Source organism: Megalopta genalis, chromosome 9, assembly GCF_051020955.1.
Source record: "Megalopta genalis isolate 19385.01 chromosome 9, iyMegGena1_principal, whole genome shotgun sequence".
In the NCBI taxonomy this organism is placed as follows: domain Eukaryota; kingdom Metazoa; phylum Arthropoda; class Insecta; order Hymenoptera; family Halictidae; genus Megalopta; species Megalopta genalis.
Genome location: NC_135021.1, coordinates 17135551 through 17147857, shown reverse-complemented (window position 1 = coordinate 17147857; position 12307 = coordinate 17135551). Strand labels below are relative to the sequence as shown.

The window sequence follows — 12307 nt, the reverse complement described above, 5'->3', positions numbered from 1 at the left end:
ACCGGCCATTTGACTGCTAATAGCAGTGTAATACTAATCGAAATGACCCAATAGACATTTTTTCGTTCAGAATTGACGAAGCTGTAAAAACTCTTTGATGAGAACTGATTCAATGAATTTCTCATACATTGTAAGAAAAAGGGAAAAATGTCTAAATAAATCTTATCATCCTTGTAAAGCAGCGTACTTAGTAGACTGCGGATTTTTATGCAAAATAAAAATGTTCCTTATCAATTGCAGTAAATGAGATTGAAATAGAATTACCTTCCTTTCTTTAATCATTTTAGTAAGTTGAAAATGATACATACAATTTTAATTATAATATATATATAATTTTAAAAATTGTTCTGATCTTTTAAATTTTTATCTACTAATTTCGAAAATCCATGATCAACGCATCAGTCACTTCTGGTGCTACATGGGCTGATGGTTGATTATATTTCAGTTCGAAGTCGATCATCGGAATGTAATAAGCTGCCTTCGAATGTAGAGAGCGAGCATTTTATTAAAAATTTAAGTGTTAAAAAATTGATGAAGAAAGTACGAAGAATAGCAGTAATTCTGGGTTGGAAAAAGTATCTTAATCTTGATGTTGAAATTGCTTGGTATACAAAAAGTTAATATGGGAATGTAAACGTTAACCGATTGCTTGCCAACATTTCTTAACTCGCAAGCCACTTTGCAAAGTTTTTTAATTTAGCGGCGACTTCGGGTAAACCGTTCTTGTTCTAAAAATGTCTGAGTGTACTTTCGAGTCTTGGATTTGAAAAAGTCGTGCTGGAATACAGTAATGTCTCCCTAATTGACGCTCAGATTCTGCACAAAAATGGACAATTTGGGGAGAGGAGATACGATTATTCGAGCCTTGCGGCTCGTTTTTATAGTTGTTGACGATAACCATAATATAGTTGAATCGATAACCATAAAAAACGAGCCACAAGGCTAAAAAAGTCGTATCACCTCTTCCAAAATTGTCCATTTTTGTGGACAATCTCAGCGTCAATCAGAGAGACATTACTGTAACTAGGAAATTTTAATACTAGCGAGTGTGCTATGCATTAGCCTCATCTTCTCCCCCATACAATAAAAGAGTGTATGAAAATTTAGTATACTTGACTATTGAGCTAAATAAAGCTAGCAAATTCGAACAAAAGCAAAGGGAAATGCTAAAGTTTTTAGAATTTTAGACAATTACATAGTAATGTTGCAAAGATATTAGTTTTAGAAAATCTTTGCGACTCTTTTTAGAAATATTCTGTGTAGTTGTTAGACAGTTACGCAGCACGGGGGACGCGAAACTGTCCCGCATCCACTTTTACCGCGAGTCCGATGCATTTAAAGAAAGGAATCAACAAGACGTTCGTCGCTCGTTCGTCGTCGACGAAGGATCCGTCGGACGTCGGCAAAAAGTACCGAACGCCTGCTGGTAATCCCGTAACGAAGCACGGATAATCCAGTGTCGAAGGGGAATTACACTCTTTCGGGACTCGCTGCTCGAGTCTCTTTAGCTGTTCAACGTTGCAGAAATTTTTACGCACGGCGACCTCCAGGATTCGCAGACTGTCGCACGATGCGCGAAGCTCGTTTTTTAAATAACGTCCAACTTGAGAAGCAAAAATAAAATTTTAATAATTCTCCTTGTTTCAGTCTTTTTACTACAATTTCGAAAACTTCAATATTACCTTAACGTGAATAGAAGCATAATCGTTTATTAATTCTCGCATTTTGTTACGTGAGTTTAATTTGAAAATACATATTTATTTTCGACAAGCTTTCCCAATCAGGTGTTCCGTATTAACAGCTTTTACATATTTAACAATGGTAACAAATCCACCGGCTCTAACAGAAAATATCCGACGGAAATTGTAAACGATATCGTTCAAAGAATTGTTTGAACGTGCATTAAAGATGAATGATGTTATCGTACAGTTGGTAACGTAAATAGCGTCACACAAGTCTATCGAAATAATGGAATGTTTAAACTTTCATTATTCACAGAAATGAAAATGTTAAAAGATATGAGCTTTTGTATCTTTTTATCATTTCAACCAAGTTTAACTTTTGCAAAAATTTGTTCGATGATTGTTTAGCAAACCAGTTCCTCTAACGTTTCACAAAATAAATTCAAGTCGTCTGGTCCAATTTTATTCCGTGTTAAAAAGTGCAAAATGATACACTATTCACTGGTAAAAATAACGAAAGATTTTTAAAAAATATGACAAAATATTAGAATTACTACTTGGAACTATGAAAAAATGACAATAGGAATTCCATCGACAATTGAAAATTGATTGCATAAAGACAGTATCAAAATACAAAATCAGGCTGCTAAAAAAGCTGTTGAAGACTTTGAGTATTTACAGTAGTCCACAAAAGAAGTAAAAAATGATCACTCGACATAAATAGAGAATTTGATTCAGAAGTACATTCAAGGATATCAACACGAAATGATTACACCAGTATCAACCAGGATTCTTTCATAAATGCAAATTTAGTACTAACCTACTTTGCCATTGCAAATTTTATGGTTGGTAGTAGGTTGGTGGATAGGGCGAAGGGGTCCAGTAGAACGGCCTCCTCGACCTCCCAATTTGAATCCATTAGATTTTTTTATGGAAACACTTGAAGATAATGGCCTACTCACCACTCGTAGATAATGTAGAAGAATTATGAGAACGTTAAATTTTGTCACAATCTTGTGACGTGCGCAATAAATAAACAAAATTTATGTTCCTACTTACTATAAGAAGCGTTTTAATATATGAGAAAACAATTGATTCAATAACACTATTATGAACAATAAAAAGGAGCAATAATTTTCCTAATAATATCGTGTCCGAATATTAATGCGAGTCACTGTAGATGTGAACTTTGTATCGCGGCAGACGGAAATCATACCGTTTAAGTTTATCAATCGTTTTTAAGTTTACATTCAATTTGCATTTACGAAAGAATCTTTGACGATGCTAATCTAATAACATTGCCACATTGTCGAACATTCTTAAAAACTAAAAGTCGACTTTCTGCCGAAAGGATTGACTTTTGGACTCGTGTTAATTCGACACATTTTTTATTCATCTCGGCAATTACTATAAATCCTATAAATCCGAAGTCTCGAACCACTTTTTGTTCTTCCATTGGACGAGTTCTATTGTAGTATTTTCAGCCGTCGCTGGCGAACACATTCTGCACGTTAAATGTCCAATAGCTACGCAACAACGAATTCGTTCGATCGAATGCTTCTCGGCAACCTTTCCGGCGTCGCGCATCGAAGAAGTGAAAGTGAAAAACAGTTGCGGAATTTCGAAAGAACAAAGTTCGAGCATCGGCAGTCGGAGTATCGGTGCGGCGCAAATTTCCGTTTCAAGTTTCCCGAGTCGATTTCGAAATCCGTGACTGGTTTTCCCGGTCCCATACATCTAACTGAAAACACGCCCGGCGTGCTGCGATCGACCGAGCACACGGGGCTCGCGGTTTCGCTCTAGAAACCTGATGAAAAGAGCCAACCGGACCGGGTCAGTGGCCAACGGGAAAAGTTGAATGCCGGGGCGAAAACGATGGAAGGTTTGCACCGGCGTGGAACGCGAACGGCGCGGCGTTTCGGCGAAGATCAAAGTATGGTTGCAGTCTCGAGAAAATTGAAGGAAAGTATTGCGGATGAGTGTGCTGGCGCGCCGTGGTGCGCGCTTGTCCGGCGAGCGGAACAAGCGCGCCGGTGCAATTTGCAATTTGCAAAAGAGCCAGCACTTTTGTCGATCAGAGGCCGGTAAATGGCTGTACGAATTGGAAAATGTCGGTTAGACGTCTGCCAGTGACGGGTGCTCGATCAGCCGGGCTCGACCGTTCCCTTTCACCGGGAAAGTCCTGACTTTCCCCCGGGTTAATACCCCGCTCTTCGTCCCTTTGCCACGGCTTTCTTTCCGATTTCATCGCATCGAACAAATTAACGGGCCGAGCACGGACAACGGGCTAAAAAGCACCGCCGCATCGGTGCCGGTGGCCAACGGAATTCAGCCGAAATCGAGAGTCGACGACCGCGTGCTCTTTCCACGATTTGAATTATCGACAGATTTGTTCGGTCCGTTTGGAAGAATCCTCCGGCCCGCTGCGACGCAGATCCTCCAAAATAAACAGTCCGTGAACGGTTTATGCGCGCGTGCCGAACTTCAAATATTCGATGCAGCAATCAATTTGCGCGATTGGACGCAGCGGCGGATCAAGATCCACTTTATGGACGTTTTTATGGATGCGAGTGAAAAATGATTGTGTGTACATTCACTGGGCTAAGACATCGAAATTAATTTAAATCGAGGACGAACTTTACAATGATTGTTTCACGGTGATAATCGATGAGTTTTCAAACATGTTATCGCGAGAATTAAACCTACGAGACACTTTTTTATTCGATTGTACATTATTCTAACTAACATCGCTATTGCAATGAAAGGATTAAGTTTATTCATTACAGCAGGATCTCGATTAACCGGTTCGCGATTATCCGAGGTATCGATCGATCAGGGTCTCCGTTATATATGTCTGCTTGGCTTAAAAAATATAATCAATCATTTTCATAAAAGAATCCTAACTTCAGCGACTTTGATATACGTTGATATTGTGTACCCACTTAAACCATTAAATTTATTTCAAAGGAAAAGTTCGCATAAGAAATGTTCATTTTTCCTTTCGAATGGAGAAATTTTAAATAGATTCGATTAGTCGCGCAGGCCAAGAATTATCGATCGTGAATTGTCCAACGCCTTCTGACGTTCGCTACGACCGCGTGCTAATTGTAAGCAGCGCTATCAATCTAATGAGTTAAGCGCTTGAGACGATAGAAAATGGGACAGCGAGCATTGGGTTTCGCCAGACGGCAGTCCGTTCGATTTCCCGATGCAATTTATTCCGTTCAATTTGATTATTTGCCGGCGCCGGAGGCGCGTATTCGCCTATAAACATTTGCACGCGAACGAAGACGGGACAAGCTCCGGCAGTTGTTAGCGGCGCTCGTACATTTAATGAATGCCATAACGCAGCAAGTTTAATTACTTTATGGAACTCGAAGCCCGTTTGTCGCGGCTGCTAACGGCGCGGCTTTGATCGTTCAATTTTAGACGCACGAACGCACAGGAAGAGGTGCACGCCGGTGAAAAAGACGACGGGACGTCTAGTATCTTTTCCGATGGATCGAATCGGAAACATTTCCCGATAGACACAACGGTGTCGTCGGCAAATAGCCCCGTCACGTCTCGTTAACGTGCGCCCGTGTTGCCCTCGCCTTTGCACGGGCCGAATATTTGCGAGATCTCGATTCCAGTTCGCGAACGCTGTTTATTCATCCGAAATGGGCAACTTTTGTCGCACCGAAGATTCTGTTCGTCGGCATTTTGCGAGGGCATTCATGGCCTTTCTTGCGCGATTAACTTGGACACGCCTGTTCCAGATAGCGGAGGACTGCGTGTATTTGACAGCTAAGTTATATTGTCCGACAAATTTGACGGCATTTAAGGTAAACGTACCTATTATGCAACACAGTCGATATAAACATAAAACTTAGAGTATTTTATAACTTAAGATTAACTGAAGATCAAAGCTTATGAAGATTTTATAAACGTAAAACTTAGAGAATTTGTTATGCTTCAAGCGTAAATTCCTGGTATTATAAAAATGTTCCTATGAGAAATTTCTAGGTGAACTTCTTTGTTCAAGCATTTGTAATAACAGAAATCGCACGAAGTTTCACACGTCGAATGCCACGCCGGTTTTACAGAAATTTTACAGAAATCCGTGGCGCCACGATGAATTTTCTTTTATGCGATACATATAATGTTGAAATGTTATCTGCAATAGATAAGTTACAGTGTATAACCATGTTTGACATGTTAATTGCGACAGGGGTCACTGTTTGAACTGACGATGGTAATAATACAAAATTTTAGATATTGACATTTGTTTGAAATTATATATAATTCTATCAATTTGGGCGCGCCGGTCGCCGGTGGCCCCCATGGCGTCACCGCCAAGTTAAGTGCCGGTTACCGGTGACCCCCGTGGCATTCAACGTGTTAAATAAATCCAATTGTTAAATGTCATTGTTACGAAACAATGAGCATTAGTCGCATCTAGGACTCGTTAGTTCTTGCGTTAAGAACGATTTCAGCGTAGAACGCTGGAACCAAATAATTTGTTCCTGAAGCATTTCCGCGTATCATTAACGATGGTGGAGATATCGCTTTGGAACAGAGTTACTGAGACACCCTGTATTATAGATACGTTTAAGCAGTGTTCTTAGCATCAGATTCTTTCTTTTAGAATTTCTGATATTATAAAAGTGTCTCTGTGAAAAATAAATATATCGAATCTAGCCAATGTCATAAAACAGTACACGCTAGTGCATCTCGAAAACGGTCATAGAAGAAGACAGTTGCTTTATCAAAACTGAATTGTATCCATTATATTGGAAATTCAATCTTGTCGATCTGCGAGAATACATTGAACTTATAATAAATAAATTGGTAACTTAATAAATTGGTTATTATTATACCGGTATACCGTTATTTTCCCAAGTGCTGCAATTGCAAGAAATATAGCACATGTGAGGCGTGGGATTATTATGTCGAAAATTAGTGCGCATCCCAGTCGACAGGGCGGTCGTTTCGTTAATCGGATCGCGGTCCCTAGCAAACTCCATGACTTTTCTCGGACCGCTGTTACGACCAGTGGCAAACGTTTTCTCGTTGAGAGAAGTGTTCATGTTCAGCAGAACCGTTGGAGAGACACTCATTGTCGCGGCGCGAGTAGAAACGAAATTACGCCTCTATCTGTGCGGATCCCGTGGCCACGGAAAATAAGAAGTAGCAGCCGTTTTCTGGACCGGCGCACAGTGGAACGAACGAGCGTTGCGGCTGGAGCAGAGCTCACAGATCATTTTTATGTTGTTCGTAACATAAGTTATTTTGGAATCAAATTAGTTGAGAATTTATTGTTTTGACATTGAATGAGGCGAGCATAAAAATGGAAGACTGACCTAATTTATACTAAAATTGATTCAGAATTCTCAAGGAGATAAAATGACTAATAATTATGGCACTTTTATGATCAATTAATTAATTATAATTATATCGATCATTATCAGTACAATATCGTAGCAAATTTTCTTTAAACAAAGTAGACATTTCAAACGTTACATGATTTACATATTTTCTTCATAGATGCTATTCTGTTGTAAAATATAAAATTCGAAGAATATGTTATTGGTATTTATAAATAATATACATTTCTAGAATGTAATATATACTTATAAACACTATTCATTTCTAAAATACAATAAATCTAGTTGTAAATACTATACTATAAAATATCATTCATAAGATCATCCAAAAGTTAATATAAACGATCATCTCGGCATCTATTACAATTGATTATAAAAAGAAATTAATCGTCAATTTTGAATTACTCGATTTTGGCATAAATTCCTAAATCCGCAGTCCATTAATTACACTGTTTAAATTTGTCTAAGGGGCGCATAATTGCGAACTATCGATCACTCACGGAGCAAAGTATCGACGCGCTCGCTTCCGAGAATAAATGTTGACTAATCCAGCTTCGGTCGCTGTCAATAGCCTGAGTAAACATCTCGGGATTGATATGAGTCTTTCCACCAATAATACGTTCCCGTTTGTCCCAGATGCGGCAACGAGACGACAATTACGCGACAATTATCGGCCGACGCGGTCGCAGCGCGCCGCGCCGCGCCGGTCGTCGCCGATTCCGACGTTGTTCCGCGGACAGCACGAGGAAACAGAATGAGTTTGCGTGGAAGGGGGAGGGAGGGGGGGACTTGGGAAGAAAGTCTCGAAACGAAGGAACGAGTTCTCGGTGGCTTTCGCGAGTCCAAGGAAAAACCTGTCCCGGGAGCCTCTGATTGTGGACGCCGTTGTTCCCTCCGCAATCACGATAAAATTCTCATTACCCAATGACGAAACCTACTTGTTGTCTATTTGCGCCGGTCTCTCTGCCGATCGTGAGATTCCCAATGTCAATGTTTACGGTGCCACGGTACGGCAACGGAATTCAGAGAGAATACTGTCAACTTTCCAGGGGAGGGCGTCATCAAATAGCAAAACGGCACACAGCAGACCCGGCAGGCCCGAGAAACTACACAAATTAGTCGATACCTTTGAAATGTTGTACGAACTCGGATATTGATTTCGTATTCTCGCCTGTGTTAAGGCAAATTTGTCCCTCCGTTCGGCTGGTTCGGCCAGGGCCCCCTCCTACTTTGCTTCAGCCCCGCTCGTTTATTTACTTGAGACGCTGTTAAATATTTCTGAGGCGATGCCGTTAAATTGCTCTTATTCGAAAGGCACTGCAGCGACCCTCTCGAAAGCTTCTTGTGAAGCTGGAAAGAGAACGGAGACATTGAGCGAGCCGTACACCTTCCTGAATTAACACTTTTCTGCAGACGCGGTCTCAATCGTCTGAAGCAGCAGTTCTCGAATCGTGTTCCACTTGACACGTTTACTGCGGAGCCGAAAAGTATAACAAACACTGGAGTGCGTAGATTGTTGTACATTTTATATTCACCACTTGCGACGAGTACCATTTCATCGCGATTCCGTTGCCGAGAGGAATAGGCATCGCTGAGTTTCATGAATATTCTGCATGTGCAAATCCTTCTTCTGCGTAGGAAATACGAAACAAATATGAAACAACGATCGCAGTCCGTGTTTTTTCAAGAATCGCGGTATCGTTGTTTCAACGGTTTTTAAGCGCCGAGAGAGCAAGAAAAAGCAGTTGCAGCGGATGCGTCTAAACGATAGTTAAAATAATAACCATTCTTTTTCTTTGTCCTCTTTTTCGCAGGCTGCACTGGCCTATATTCTGCGCTACGATTCATAAAGAACGATCGGTTCTACCATAATTCGCCAGCTTATCGAAGCCCGACAACTTCAGCTATTTTCTCGTTCGAACCGTTTCTCTTTCAGGACGTCGCCAGGACAGGAACAATTGATCAAAATAAATCGATTCTTTTAATCAGTTTGTCACTGTTAAACTCCGCTGTCAGAATTTCATTGTCTACCTGGTGCAATGTCAACCCCATCTTCTGTACGTTTACGCAACGATAATGCATACACGACAACATGATTATCGTACCGATGCTTACACCTCGACAAAGTTATTCGTTTAACAATCTCGTGTAATTGAAAATAAGTCAATGCGACAGATGTTGCGTATTCCCAAATGGTAGGTCGAGAGAAGATTATGACTATATAGGATCTTTTTCTTTTAGAAACTATCGGTTTTTAATTATTAACATGATTGGAAACGAAGCTTCAGAATGCGAAATGCTGAAGAACTACAAATTTATGTGCAACTGTATGTTGTTTCGAATGTTATTTTTCGAATACAATAATGTCTCCCTAATTGACGCTCAGATTGTGCGCAGAAATGGACAATTTTGGGCGAGGAGATACGATTATTCGAGCCTTGCAGCTCGTTTTTATAGTTGTTGGCAATCGATAACCATAAAAAACGAGCCACAAGGCTCGAGCAATCGTATCTCTTCTTCCAAAATTGTGCATTCTTGTGAATAATCTGAGCGTCAATTAGAGAGACATTACTGTACTTTGTGTAAATATTAATTTATTGAACGCGATAATTAAGAAATAATCCACGAATTTTTGGCGAAACAGAGGGAACTGAAATTCATACATATGCATATGATATGGAACTTGACAAAACATGCAACATATATGCTTCTTTCTAGTAGCTATCATACATATTCAAAGGGTAAAAACAGCTGTCAAGGTTCCGGTCAGATATTTCACAATGCATTTATTTGGCAACTGAATGAATTTTTATTCGATGAATACGAATGATGCTCGATATTATTATATTTATGCATAAGACACATCGAATATTTCTTCGACTCTTATATTACATATTACTGTTACTATTACTACTGTTCGTTCCTTAGTTGTAGCTTACTGACAAAAATCGTTAATAAGCTTTTCTACGAAGACTGTCCTTAGAGTTCTGTGCAGTCTACTACCTCTGGTAATAAGTTCAGGGGTCGTAAATACGATGGTTGACATCGAGATACATACTTTGAAGTCATGGATAAATTTGACCAAGGACGACAGGCAAGTAACATACGCCGCTTTTAATATCGAGCAGGGCGCGCAAAAAAATATTTAACCTGCCTCTTTTTGCAACTGCAATCGCCAACTTCGCGAAACTAAAAACTGCTTTAAAAGTTGACGATGAAAAACGTGCTGGCTATTGATCGCTGGAAGAAGTTTCACCAACGCTTAAGAAGTGTTGATGGACACTACTTGACACTTTAATCTTGTATATCACAAAAAGGGGTGAAAAAGGGCAAAATTTTTGGATTGTACATTATAGTTGACATGTTATTTGAAGTCGCATCTTACTATCGCTACTTTTTCTCTAAATTTTTGCATACGTTCAAAGTTTATCTTGATAAAATACAGTTTAATGATAACACATTCTACTAAATTTCAGCTTGATACGTTAACCCTTTGATTGCCGCGTCACTCATGTGCGGGTTACAGAATTATATTCTCAGGTTTGAAAATTAATTTTTAAGCTTAACTCTCTCTCTTCTTCAATTTCAATTTAATTAAATATGATATTTTAATTAAATTGAATACAATATCTAAAAAAGCTCAATTAAACAGAATATATTACAAACTTTAATTAAGTAGAACATATCGATTTTATGAAATATTTCTAGTCGTTGGCACGGCAGTCGACGAGCAAAAGGCACTACCGTCGATAAAGGGTGTTACGAAGCACGCGAATTCGTCGACTTTGACGATCCACGTCTACGCGGCACTCGGACAAATTACATTCCGGCCAATTTTTCGGGGAAAAGGTGCGGCCGTGCGTCGTTTCACAAAATGAAAAACCATCGGCGGGGCGAGTTAACACTCGGCCCTTTGTCAAGGGGCGAATCCCGCGAGCATAAACTATCTTATTAAAGTTCCAAGGCTGGAAGCTTGCAGAGAGCCGGGCGAAACCGGCGCTTTCGCGTCTGGTGCCCGCGTCGAGGAGCACCGCGACGCAGGCAGGAGGGGTGGCCGAAGAAGAGTCGCGCTAGTCAGTCGGCGGCGAGACTCCGCGTGCGACGCGTCGTTGCCGGTGGCTCTTTCCTCCCCAAACGGAGCGGGACACGCGATTTTTCATTCGTCGGTGGCTGGGCCACGTGTGAACCCGATCGCCGGAACGGAAACCAGTGGCCGGCAGGCAGTGGGAAGCCGATTTGTGTTCGCTGAAATCTCGGGAACCCGGATCGAGGGACGCGCGACGATCGCGTACCGGTCCCCCGCCGATCGATCGAGGCCGATCCGACGCTCGAAACGGCCGCTGTGCGAACGGTAGACAGATCGTTTCTGCTCGGGACGAGAGGATGCCTATGCCTCCGCGCGTTACATTTTAGTCGATCGGCTCGGACGGAGCAGGGACCGATGCACGGCTGCGACAAAAATATCCACGAAAAATCTCGGCAGCCGGCCAAGCGGCCTCGGGAGATCGCCATAATTCGAGGAACGGGTTTGATAAGATAATTCGGGCGGGTATGGAGCGCGCCGGCTGAATTACGTGATCGGATTACCCTGAAATTTTTATTCGTTCCGCTTTTAATCGGGGCCCCCTCGCTTCGCGGCTCCACGCCCGGCGTATACGTATCCGATCGAATCGAACTGATCGCGTTAACGTCGCGAGCCCCCGGAAGCTTTTAGCTCCGATGTCTACACGCGTTTTATGAAAGTGCTCTTCATCATCGCCGCGAGTTCCGGCCCGCTTTTCGAAAGCGCGTCCGGCGAATCTTGCACCGGTTTTGCCGGTGTACGGAAAGAGATAGAGAAAGCGAGAGAAAGAGAAAGAAAATGGGAAAGTTCAACGGTATCGAACGCGGTGCCGCGGTAAACAGAGGTTAATTCGAGATTGAAATCACGCAGCGCCTTGCACTTGATCCGGGAAACGCGTCGATTGCCCTGTAAGCGATTCTTTCGCTCTCGTTTACGCGAGAATACGCTCGCGCGTTATTGACGAAGCCGACGGTACTGGGGCTTGCGAAATCGACTTTCGGAATCGTCGAAAAAAATCGTAATCCGGCCAGTTCGGCGAAGCACCGTGCCGCTTCATGCCGTCACAGATACGCAGCCGGCCAAGGAAAAACACGCGAAAAAGTTCGAACGCGGGTTTCGCGGACAGAAGCCGGCCGCGATTTCCGCGGCGATTCACGATCCCCGGCCGGCTCTAATCCAAGCTGGCCGGATGCGAA

General features: G+C 41.7%; 1 protein-coding gene across 1 annotated transcript in view; it reads left to right on the top strand.

Annotated features, from left to right (window-relative positions):
- The first annotated feature begins 11138 nt into the window (after positions 1-11138).
- The window catches only part of Neto (Neuropilin and tolloid-like), a 224550-nt gene continuing 223381 nt past the window's right edge, over positions 11139-12307 (top strand). The window contains exon 1 of the mRNA XM_033477937.2: positions 11139-11399. The gene's annotated coding sequence lies outside the window, so the exon portion shown is untranslated. The remainder of the gene's footprint in view (positions 11400-12307) is intronic.